Source organism: Pelophylax lessonae, assembly GCF_965119305.1.
Source record: "Pelophylax lessonae genome assembly, chromosome: 1".
In the NCBI taxonomy this organism is placed as follows: domain Eukaryota; kingdom Metazoa; phylum Chordata; class Amphibia; order Anura; family Ranidae; genus Pelophylax; species Pelophylax lessonae.
This window is the reverse complement of record NC_138768.1, coordinates 841,501,192-841,513,961: the sequence shown is the minus strand read 5'-3', so window position 1 is coordinate 841,513,961 and position 12,770 is coordinate 841,501,192. Positions and strand designations below refer to the sequence as shown.

Here is a 12,770-nt window from a genome sequence, read left to right as displayed (position 1 = left end):
CCTCCTACTCTAAAAAACTGCACTCTTCGCTGGCTGTGCTTCTACCTATCCCACCGCACCTTCAGTGTCGCTTACAATTCTACATCCTTCTCTTCTCTTCCTTTCTCCATTGGGGTCCCCCAAGGTTCTGTTCTTGGACCTCTCATTTTTAATTTATACAGCCTCCCTGGGTCAGCCTCCCATTGCTTTCAATATCGTTTCTACGCAGACGACACCCAAATCTATCTCTCCACCCCTCAGCTCACTCCATCAGTATCCTCCCGCATCACTGACTTACTAACAGACATATCTGTCTGGATGTCACACCACTTCCTCAAACTCAACTTGTCCAAAACCAAGCTCATAATATTTCCTTTCCCACGTGCCTCTTCCCCTGACTTCTCTGTCAAGAGCAATGACACAAACCTCCACCCATCCCCACATGCCAGGGTGCTAGGTGTTATCCTGGACTCTGAACTATTTTCAGCCCCACATCGAATCGCTTTCCAAGGCTTGCCGCCTCAACCTCCAACATCTCTAAAATACGTCCCTTCCTAACCAATGATACCACAAAGCTCCTGATTCACTCCCTGGTCATTTCTCGCCTCGACTACTGCAACTCCCTTCTTATTGGCTTACCTTTTAAACAGGCTATCCACCCTTCAGTCCATCATGAATGCAGCTGCCAGACTCATCCACCTTACAAACCACTTAGCGTCTCGCCATTGGCTGCCACTCGCCCAACAAATCAATTAAAAATACTAGCAATAACTTACAAAGCCATCCACATCTCAGCCCCCAGCTACATCACTGACCTAGTCTCAAAATACCAACCAAATCGTCTTCTATGTTCCTCCCAAGATCTCCTGCTCTCTAGCTCCCTTTTCACCTCCTTCCATATTCGCCTCCAGGACTTCTTCCAAGCCTCTCCTATCCTTAGGAATTGCCTACCTATCCGACTATCTCCAACTCTACCCACTTTTGGGCGATCCCTGAAAACTTTTCTCTTCAGAGAAGCCTATCCTCCCCCCCACCTTACAACTGTTCTTTTATTCTCTTCATCAGCTCACCCACCACAGTTATTACCTTATGTATCACTTGACCCTCACTTTAATTGTAAGCTTTAACAAGCAGGGCCCTCTTATTCCTCCTGTATTGAATTGTATTGTAACTGTATTGTCTACCCTAACATTGTAAAGGGATGCACAAACTGTTGATGCTATATAAATCTATAATAATTAGAGAAAAAAAAAAAACAACTGCACAAAGCAGGTAAGTACAAACCCGATTCCAAAAAAAGTTGGGACATTGTACAAATTGTGAATAAAAACCGAATGCAATGATGTGAAGTTTCAAATTTCAGTATTTTATTCAGAATACAACATAGATGACATATCAAATGTTTAAACTGAGAAAATGTATAATTTTAAGGGAAAAATACGTTGATTTTAAATTTCATGGCACCACGTCTGATTGGCTGGAGCCGCAATGAGGTCACTGCTGTGCATGCGCCCCAGGCAAGGCACAGCAGCTCTGAAGGAACGGCATGAGTATGCTGTTTGTTCAGAGTGCATGCGCATTGACGTCACTGGCTGCTGCTTGCTGGAATATCCCCTAAACGGTGCATGTTTAGGAGATATTCCTTTTACCTACAAGTAAGCTTTACGATAAGCTTTATCTGTAGATAAAAATGACACAAAAGGGTTTACTACAACTTTTAGGCCCCTTTCACACTTGTGCGACTTGTCCTGGGAATTGGCACTGCAAAGTCGTACCTCATAATTTCCTATAAGTACCGTTGATATCTGTGGGACTTTAAAGTAGTCCCTGCACTACTTTGGTCTGACTTTGATGCGACTTGAGGTCCATAGACCTCAAGATTATACAGGATTTGCTTCATGTCCCGTCATAGTCACACGACTTTTAGGTCACACAAGTGTGAAAGAGGCCTTAAGATCTTTGCCACGCTCTCTGGTGACGGACCTTGTCCCCGGTAGGGACATTCACTCTGTGTCCTGGAGACCACTGTCGGGTGAGGAAAATCCCAAGTACTGAGTTTCTAGAACAGAATGTCATTTAGTTGGCACCCTAGTTCCTGTGTGTGTGTGTGGGGGGGGAAAGTACTGCTATGGCGCAAAATTAAGCAAGCTTAATGAAAGAAATCCTAAAATTCTTAAGGGTGAATGAGAATAAGGCCACGGAAGTCACTAAATGTTTGCAGCTCTTATGCAGGGAGTGCATACATGTTTTTTAAGTTTTACTTATATTAATTGATGGCTACACTTAGATGGCGGCGCTCTCTCTTTTACTCACTACCTGTGCACTAGGTTTTACTTACTAACATAATTTCCATGCATAGTTTGGCATGGAGGAGGCCGGTTATGTAGAGCTTTTCTGGGAAGCTACTGGATGTAAGCGACAGTCACTGAGCCAATCTGGAACACAAGCTGAGTGGATGCGGCAGACAACTTATTGGTAAGGCTTCGCTGGGGCTGGACCTGTTTCTGCTGAGGTCAGCATTTTGCCGTCGGACGTGGCTATGTGTTTGGGACTATACACGCCCCTTTGTCAAGCCAATAGAAAGCTTTCCATTGGCTTGACAAAGGGGCATGTATAGCCCTGAAATGGGTAGCCACGCCCACTGACGCTGACGTCATCACCAGAGCCTTTCCAGGACGTTTTCTGCTGTATCCACTCAGCTTTCGTTCCAGCTTGGCTCCAGGACTTCCGCTTACCTCAAGTAGCTTCCCGGCATAGCTTTGCATTATCTCTCTCACAAAGAGAAGCCTGACTATATCCCTCATTTCTGCCCAGCTCTGCCATTCATAGAAGCCACAGTACATCTTTTATGAATGCAACATGGTCTATGAATGGAGGTGGCGGAGCTATCAATCATCCACCCCTCCTCCATGCAGAGATCCTTTGTCATTCATAGAAGCTTTAGTACGGTTTCTGTTAATGGTGGATATGGCAGTAAAGGGCAGGCTTAGGTTACCTTGATGAGGGCTTCTGACAGCCCTTTAAATGTATTGACCCCCCTGCCACATTGAACGATTGCTGTGCCGGGTCAGTAGGACAGGGAAAGGTTTCTCTTAAAAGGAGAATCCTCACATGGGACAGATTATAACAACTGTAATTTATGTTCCTTGTACTAATTTTTAGGTTTTTGATTTGAACTAATCTTAGCGCATATTATTAGATATACTTTAGGGAGGACTATATGGTCTAAAGTAGGGATGCACCAAGTACCAATACTTTGTGGTGCCATTTGCATCCAAACAAACTGAATGGGCGCAAATGGCACTGCAAAGAATCACATGCAATTTCCCTCACAGCTCCTGTGTGTGTGAACTTAGTAAAGAAAACGAAGCGCCATGTAGTGCAGCAATATGCAGTTTATTAAAATGTTATAACAAATCACAAGATAAATATCTAGTCAAATACATATCTGCAGTGTCCCTGTCCCGCCGATGATGGCAAATCATGGCTGCTAGAGTTGCTCACAGGGCTGTAGGTGAAGTTCCGGGACTTCTGTGGGTATAGGGTGTAAGTGATATCCGCTTGGGGGCGGTCCACCGGACATCTCCAGCCCTGTGAGCACCTCCAGCGGCCATGGTTTGCTATCATCGGTGGAGCGAGCGCACTGCAGATATGGATTTGCCTGGATATTTACTTTGTGAATTGTTATAACATTTTATAAAACTGCCTATTGCTGCACTACATGGCACTTTGCTTTCTTTATTGGGTTCACACACACCGGAGCAGTGGGGGAAACCGTATGTGATTCGGACAGGAAATCACACTGCATTTCTGTTCCAATTGCATGTGATTCTTTGCAGTGCGATTGGCGCCCATTCATTTGGTACCACCGCAAAGTATCAGTTTCGGTATCGGGAGCATTTTTAGGAGTACGAATACTTGTGAAAATATTCGGTATCGGCGCATTCCTAGTCTACATGGCAATTTTGTAACCTGTTCACTTTTAGGTATCTAACATCCACACATGGCAGCTTTGTATATATCCGTGGTTGAGTGGACATCATTGATGTAAAACTAGAAGAATGAGCTGAAATGCACACCGTAGGCGGGACCTCTGGTGAAACCAGAAACCAGATGGTTGTATCGGAAGTAGTCATTCTAAAAATTAGGCATTTTGGCAAATCGTGTACAAAAAACTTTTAGAACAAGCATGGTACTTATCTGTTTCTAAAGTAACAGATCCTTGTTGGATATCTTGGGAGTGTAATTTTAACGTTTTATATATTCTCGAACAGCGCTAGAATTCTTGTGTGAAAGACTGTATATTGCCAGTCCATATAATTCTTTATTCATGACTACAAACCACTTAAACGTCTTTACCAATGCAAGAATGAGGAGTGTTGACCTTCCAGTAACATTCATTAGCTTTTAGGGCATTAGGAGCTCTGGTTGCATTAATTACATTATGTTAATGAACAGAACAGAGACATTAGGTGGGGAACCTTTCATACCAGTGACCCTGTACATTGCATAGGTTAAGTTTTTGCTAGAGAAATAAGCTCCATGCAAGGAGAGAGAGATTATATCTAGTTACAATTCATGTGCTGATTGTAAGGACAGGTCCAGGGAAGGCATTTAACCACTTTAAGACCAGGCCTTTCCTTAACTTTGTTTACATGTAAAAATCAGTTTTTATTTTGCTAGAAAATTACCAAGAACCCCCCAAGCGTTCTTATGTATTTAAGGCGGAGTTCCACCCTGGGAAAGCTTTTTTTAATAAAAATAACCCCGGGACAGTCAGGGCTAGTGCATTCCACAATGGCTAGCCTCTGATCTGTCCCGGGTTGCACTTACCTTTTAGAAGAAATACTTACCTTGAAAATGTCTTCTCCAGCGCTGCCATCTCAGATGTGGGCAGCTTGAAGCCAACGCGATATTCTTCTGCGTCCTCTTCTGTCTTCTTCGGTCCCACGATGCACTGCACCGGCCCCGCCGTCACTTCCGGTGTCGCGTCGTCATCCCTGCACAGCTTCTGGGCATGCCCAGAAGCTGTTTAGAAGGGAATGACGCGCACGCACCGGAACTGACGTCGGGGCCGGTGCAGGCGCATTGATTCCTGGGAGCGATGACGTTCAGCTCCCAGGAATAATTGCAAGCCAGGAAGTGACAAATCGCCGTGGCCGCCGAGGGGAGGAAGAGGAAGTAAGGTAAGTATATTTTCTTCTAAACCAGGTAAGTAAAAAGAAAATTGCGATTATCCATTTGTTTTTCAGGTGACCCCGGGCATGAAGATGGAGGTAATTTTTATTTTAGGGTGGAACTCCGCTTTAAGTAGAGGCCCTAGAGAATAAAATGGTGTGTTTTCCAATTAACAATGTGGTGTATCATAACATGTTACAAAAGGTGAACTTGCGAAAGGAAGATCCGGTCACTTCTATGGTAAACTGGCAAAGCGGCCATGTTCCAGTGCCAGGCTACCCGCCAGGATGGGGAAGCCTGGAGAGTCACCGGAGGGTGGTAGGAACCCCCCCCCCCCCCTCCATTGCCTGTAAAGGCAATCCAGTGTCTAATTAGCTAGGCTTGATTTTACAAACCACTACTTCACCCACGGAAAAAACATTGAGATGATACCTGTAGCTGCAGGCATCATCCCGGTATAGAACTTGAAACCCGCAACGTCTTTGTGGTCTTTAACCGCAGTTCTTATTTTTTGGCACCTGAAAATGAAATTACTCCTTTTTAACTACTTCAGTCTCATGACTGTATATTCCTTTTGGATCAGAGCAGTTTTTACTTTTCTACTGTGGGCCTGTTTATTCTGTGATAATTTAGTTATAGTTAGTGATAGCATAGGTGAATGGGATGGTGACAGGATCCAGTAATAAGTCTAGTTAGGCTGGAATTCCACATAACTAGCGCCAGTCACCAGAACTAGTGTTCCCATTGGAAGATTTCCACTCTATTACTTTTCTGGGGACAACCAAAAACGTGGAGTTTTCTTTTATTTACAGGTTTAGTGACAATGGTAAACAGGACAAAGCGGGTGAATCTCCCTAACAGGCACAGACGGCAATAAAAACCTAACCGGTGTTCTAATTCATCTTCACACTATCCAAAACTAAAAAAATGTTTTTTATTTTTATACTTTAAGGGATGATAACCTTACTTTGCTTTAATGGAGTTCATATGCAGATCAGGGTTAGACCCCTAGATATACATATAAATGAAATAACAAATGCAGTGAAACAATACATTGTAGGATTGTATTTACTCAATGACTCTCGCAGACTATCTATCAGTGACCTTTTATACTGGAGCTATTGCATTTTGACAGCTGATCCTGCTGTGTAATACAAAGTAATTGCCGGCTGCCATTTTCACAGCCTGTAGTTACTGGTAATAATAGTCAGGGGAGTGGGGGCAGAGGGAGGGGAGCTGGATATCAGATGCTGAAGAAATCCCTCCATCTGGCACACTACAGTACTGGGTGCTTGGTCCTCTGCTACTTTTGCAGCGACTTGTGGCGCTTTTCCACTGCATGGAACCGAACGGTTCGGCTCGCTTTTGTGCTTTTTCACTGCTGGTACCGCATGGTACGGTGTAGGAACGGTACGGTACGGCGGCGCTTTTCCACTGCATGGAACCGAACGGTACGGCTCTCAAAAACAGTACCTACTCGATTGTGGTTCCAAGAGGTACCATACCCGGTACCATATCCCACAATCCTTTGCATGCAGTCACTACTAGCCACTGATTGGTCAGAGAATCCCATCCACACCGTTGTTATCCCACCCACTTAACTTTAGTACTACTTTAGTGGAAAAGCAAACCATACCGTACCGAACCGTTCCAACACCGCACCATGCGGTACCATGCAGTGAAAAAGCAAACCCGGCCAAGCAGGGCCGAGTAAAGCCGAGCCTGTACTTGCAGTGGAAAAGTGCCATTAGTGGCCTATGTTTTGGAACATCAGCATTAAGTAGTGGGGTATTTGATGCTGAGGATTGTTTGGCAGTGGTAGCGTTTCAAGAGTGCAAAGATTGGCGGGAACAGGACAGGCGAGTATTTAGGATTTTTTTTTTTTTTTTTTACTTTCGAACTTTTTTTTAAAAGATGTCCCTACAAAGAAGATAGTACATACCTCTAATAAAGAAACCATGCCCTGCAGTCTCTTCCCACTGGTCCCCTTGTACTCAGTGTTCTGTCCCACAGACCCCCTTGATCATTACTCTTGTCTTGTAGTGACCTAGGGGTCAGCAAAGACAACCACTGAGGGTAGCTGGGGACCGGAAGATCAATACTCGTAATAGTGTCTGTTTCTGAAGAGGCTTCAGGAAACCATTTTTCTTCACTACTGCAGTGTAGGTAATGAAAGAGCTAAGTAATTACTGTCTTCTTTGAATTGACATCTTTTATTGCCACTTTGATTTTAGTGACAGTCTGTCTTATTAAGATTTTTAGGAGATACGGGTCAATGTGTGATCAGTATAAAGGAAAGCTGCACTGGGCTACCTATTCCTAAAATGCTAATTGCTTGACAGTCACCCTGATCCTCTCCAATACTTTTGAGAAATAAACCAGGAACAAGAATACAGTTAATGAATATTCCACTAATGAGGATGAGGTTGAACCTTGCTTGCACAAAGCGGCATTCTGGCCAATGATTCCCCCAGCAACCTGTGCAGATCAGCTTGGCTATGCATCCTGTTCTGCAGAAAGCCTAGACTTTTTTGGTTTGTTTTATTTTTGGATAGTCCTGAAAATACTTCTGTTAAAGGGTTTGTAAAGGCAGAAGATTTTTTTTTTTTATCTTGATGCATTCATTGCAAAAAGATAAAAAAAACCTTTGGTGTGCAGCAGTCCCCCCCTAATACTTACCTGAGCCTATCTTTATCCAGCGATGTTGCAGGAGTGTCCCAGCTGCCCAGGACTCCCCTCATTGGCTGAGACAGCAGCGCGGCACGATTGGCTTACTGACATTGATTGACAGCAGTGGGAGCCAATCAGGAGGGAGAGGTGATGGGGCCGTGTCACTGCTCTGTGTCTGAATGGACACCGGGAGCTGTGACTCTGTTCGCACCATGTATGGTCTGCCTAAGTCTACCATCAACTGTATAAAGGCTTCTTAGATGAGATGCAAATTGGATGAATTCTTTAGGTCTGCCCTTATATTACATACAGTAGTTTTGGTAAGTCTGAAGGAGATTGTACAAATACAGTACTGTGAAAATTAGTTGGAACAAACAGGATATTACAATGAGACAATTTCAGGTGTACAAAACTAACAGCAGGAACCGGGTGAGATTCGAACAGTTAATGGGCAGGCTGAATGTACCAAGTTGATTGATCAACTTGGGTTCAACCACCCTTCCGGATTCCCTTGTAATTATTGCTAACGACTGCTATAGCCATAATCACCGTTTTCTCCCCATGAGGATGGCTTATCGCCGGCAGGAGAGATTCCCTCATCAACACGGTGGTGTTGGGGGAACCAAGCAAATTTCTTTTTTGCAACCCGTGGTTGCAGGAAAGAAATTCGCTGTGTTTATTGCTGGCCTTTGCTTTAATTACCTCCCTTACCCTCTTAGGCATTGATGCCACTCATTTTTCACTCAAATCCTTCACTTCAGGGTCCCTAAATCACACCTGGAGAACACTTTCTATTTTAACTTTTTGTTGTTTAATCCATCTTTTTATGAGAGTTTTTACAATAGCCCACAGGTATTCTATTGGGATTAAGTCTGGTGATTTTACTTCCCATTCCAATACTTCTAATTTTTGTTGGGAAAAATAACGTCCTTAGTTAACTTAGAATTGTGGCAGGGAGCTAGGTCCTTCTGGAACACTCCGTCTCCATCAGGAAACCGCCTCTTTACTATTGGGGTCAGTTTTGTCGTCAGATCACCTACATTCTTATTACTGCCCCCGAAACATGACTTCAGGTGGGTATTTAGGGACTTGCTGGATGCAGTTTGAAGAGGTTCGCCAAGGGAGCATCCAACGAAGTTCAGCCTGTATCCTTGAACATGAAACTCGGTTCCTTCTGAGAATATTATTTTCTTCCAATAATCCAAAGTCCGGTCTCTATGCTTCTTTGCCCATAATATCCTCTTCTTCTTCATAGTGTGCTTCTTAACTGGGCATTTTGGCATTGCGACCACACTGGAGGAGTTGGCAGTGCACAGTGTCCACATAATCTCTGAGATGTGAGCCCTCTTTTGATGTCTCCGCTGGTCTTCTTTGGGTTTATGATCCTATTTCTTCTGATTAGACCAGACATGTCCAACCTGCGGCCCAGAACCGCAGGCAATGCGGCCCACTGCCCCCTGACAATTTTTTTTTTGCTGGGGAGGAAGGAAGTCTGGTCGGGGGCACGGCCACAGCAGCTTCCAACTAACGGTAGGCAGAGGCTGAGGGGAGGGGAGGAGGCGAGCATGTGCAGTGTTTCTGACTCCTACCAAATCACTTAAGTGGTCATGGTGGTTAGAGTGTTCCTTTGTCTCTCAGAAGAAGTAAACCTCTGTATACTGATTCCATTTAATTTGATCATCCTCTAGTTGTGTTAAATTAGTGTGGGGGGTGCGGCGGCATTTTATTACATGCCTTAACTATAGTATATATTTTATATGCGGCCCGAGAAAACTTCTTTACACTCAATGTGGCCCAGAGAGGCCAAAAGGTTGGACACCCATGGATTAGACCATCATCCCTTGGCATAGTCCTTTCTTTTTCTTCCACAACATCCTTTCTGAGAAGTGTCCACAGATCCGGTCTCTTGATTCAGGTTCACAATCATTAAAACACTTGATTTCTTGATATCTCGAACCTTTAATTCAGTATTTTATCCCAAAGCAATTATTTTTGATCTCTTTTGAGGAGTTTAGTCCATCTACATTTACATCGGCATAAAAATAATAATGAATATAGTTAACCAACTTCAAATATGGTGATCAGAGCGGAAGTGGGAGCAGGTACCTGTCAAAATCGGCTGCCCCCTCCCTCCCCTTTCCGCCTCCCTTCCTTCGCTCCCTTCCTCCTCCCCTCTACGCCTCCCTTCCTTCCCCTCCTCCCTCCCCAAAAGCTCCATCTCACAAACTGGAGCCGGGGAGGGAGTGTTAAGCGGAACTTCCCCTTTTGGGTGGAGCTCTGCTTTAAACTTCTTGCATTTAAAAAATGTACTGATGTATTATTTATGGTTAAACTGTGAATAGGTCTAAGGCCCCTTTCACACATGCTTTCCGTTTTTCATCCATCTGACGGATGAAAAACGGACATTAATGCATCTCTATGGAAAAACAGATGTAAATGGATGTATGAAATACTGATGACCACTGATGAAAAATATATAAATACTTCCATTTCGACATGACTGAACTGATGAAATGAACGGTCTGTATATGTGAAAGGGGCTTAATAGTGTGTAAAAACGTTTACAGCTTTTTGTTTCAGAAACAAACCAGATAGCTGTAAAATTACCGTATTTTCCAGCATATAAGACGACTCGGCGTATAAGACGACCCCCAACTTTTCCAGGTAAAATATAGAGTTTGGGATACACTACCCCTCTTCCAACGCACACCAAATAAAAATTAAAAAAACATCACATCTGATTTCAATATGGCCAATATTTCTAGATTTGATTTCAAACTATCACCCAATAGTTAGAGGATAATATAATTGGCAAGTTTTAACTCGGGGAAACAAAATAAAAAATGGCCCCTGATCTCAGTGACAGTGTTTTTGCTTTTTGTACACAACCAGCCCTTCCACGTTTATATACTGTGATCCAGCACCTAGATGCTATCTATGATTAAAAATACCATATGCCCGGGGTATGGAAAAAGAGATAGAGAGAGACAGCGGCCATGTGACCAGAAAAACATGCCTCTTTCACCTGTCTGGCCCGCCATTGTATCCTGTTACCGTACCTTCTTCTCTGCCTCTCAGATCTCGCACATGCGCGCCTGCACCGCTTTACTGCAGTCCTCGGGAGCGAGACGCAGAGAAGGAGGTACGGTAATAGGATACAAGGGCGGGCCAAACGGGTGAAAGAGGCATACCATAGTCTCTGAGACAGGGAGGGCTGGGAAGCAGGGAGAGCCAGTCCAAGCAGGCATGCCGTGGCCCTTTTTGAGTCCCCTACCGCACAGTTCAGTCGGCTCCGAAGTTTCAGCATCCGCCCTATAAGACGATACCCGGCGTATAAGACGACCCCCGACTTTTGAGAAGATTTTCCTGGGTTAAAAAGTCGTCTTATACGCGGAAAATACGGTACTTTTTGTTATATTTTTCTTTTACCTGTGGCACTTATTTATTATCTATTTTGCATAGGTGTATGGATGTATTTGTATGTGTTTTTTTTTTTTTTTTTTGTATATATACTTTTATAAAGCGTTATAGCTACTGTAAGAGGCTATTTATGTCTTTTTATATATGTCTCTAGTTAAGCTGTAAATAGCAAAGCAAGGATGTGAATGAAAGCCCCAAACCTCAGACCTTTTTAGTAGCAAGTTAACAATGGCAGATCTCTTATGGGATCCCAGTAATGTGAGGTTGGAAAATGACAGGTACACATAATATAAACCCTAAGCAGTCCCTTGGTTCACAGTCGGCATAGCCGTAGCATCCAGTTGCTGTGTGTACATAGCAGAAACATTAGATGTGTTACAGCAGATTAAATGTTCTCACTGCTATCCTTGGCACTTAGGACATGCTGTCTGGTCACACTCCATTTAATACTTACAGCTTGTTGGACAACACTAATTTCACTGCAGCAGGCACATGTTAATCAAAGGGGACGTAAATCACTTTCACTCCTCTTCACCTTTAGACTTTGAGCAGCGCTTTACTTGTTTACTGGTGGATCCTGGGCCTGCCAGATGTTTTTGAATAACAAGCATGTGCCTAATTACAAGTCTACGGATAGTTGACATTGCATTTTTAAAAAAAATAAATGAAAATGGACCTTAAAATATAACTGGATACTGGGAAATGCGAAGGTGCAGTGCGTTCCAAACGATCTGTACACCGCTTGTTTGTACTACGTTAATGTAAGTACTCATTTATCTGCATTTTAAAAATAAAAACCTGTTATACAGAGTTACACTATGTGCCCTTTTCTTACCCTACATGGCCTATGTACAGGGCCGTTGATAGGGGGGACCCCCAGCCCTCTTGTAGGGGGCCCGAGCACACAGGGGGGCCCACACAGAGAGGGGGATTAGTGATGGACAACAAATACAGAAATCTTCCTCCAGCACCTGAATCTGATCTGTCCTTCCTCCTCTCCCTGCTATCAGCTTTTAACTGCTGAGAAAGAGACAGTCGTTCCTCACTAATCCCCCTCCCTGTGTGGGCCCCCCTACCAGCACTGGCTCTAATGTTATCTCTGCTCAGGAGTTTATTATTTGTTTCTCTCTCCCTGTCTCTCTGATCACTGAGCTCCAACTGCCTAGCCGGTATATTTCTCTCATCTTCATTTTTATTTAACATAGTTTTTTTTTTTTTAGATTTAGCAGGAATTATGTGAGTTATGTTATATTTGTGTCTGCTAATAGTGATTTTGTTGTAATTTTTAGATAATTATATCTTTAATATTTTCTTGGAGGGGGGCCCTGCCAGGTAGCCCTGCCTATGTATATACCATTTGTCCCGCTGAGACTGGTTGACTGTTCCCTGGACCATTGGAGCCACTACCCCCTACATACGGACCCCACAGGGCCCCCGACCATCCTCATTTAGGAACCCCTGTACACCCCGGAACCCTACAGGGACCTTCCGGTATATCTACTGTAGGACCAACAGAGGGAACC

The 12,770-nt window shown here is 43.8% G+C and overlaps 1 protein-coding gene across 1 annotated transcript in view; it reads left to right on the top strand.

Annotated features, from left to right (window-relative positions):
• The window catches only part of ATRN (attractin), a 444,499-nt gene that overhangs the window by 110,123 nt on the left and 321,606 nt on the right, over positions 1-12,770 (top strand). The gene's annotated exons all lie outside the window — the stretch shown is intronic.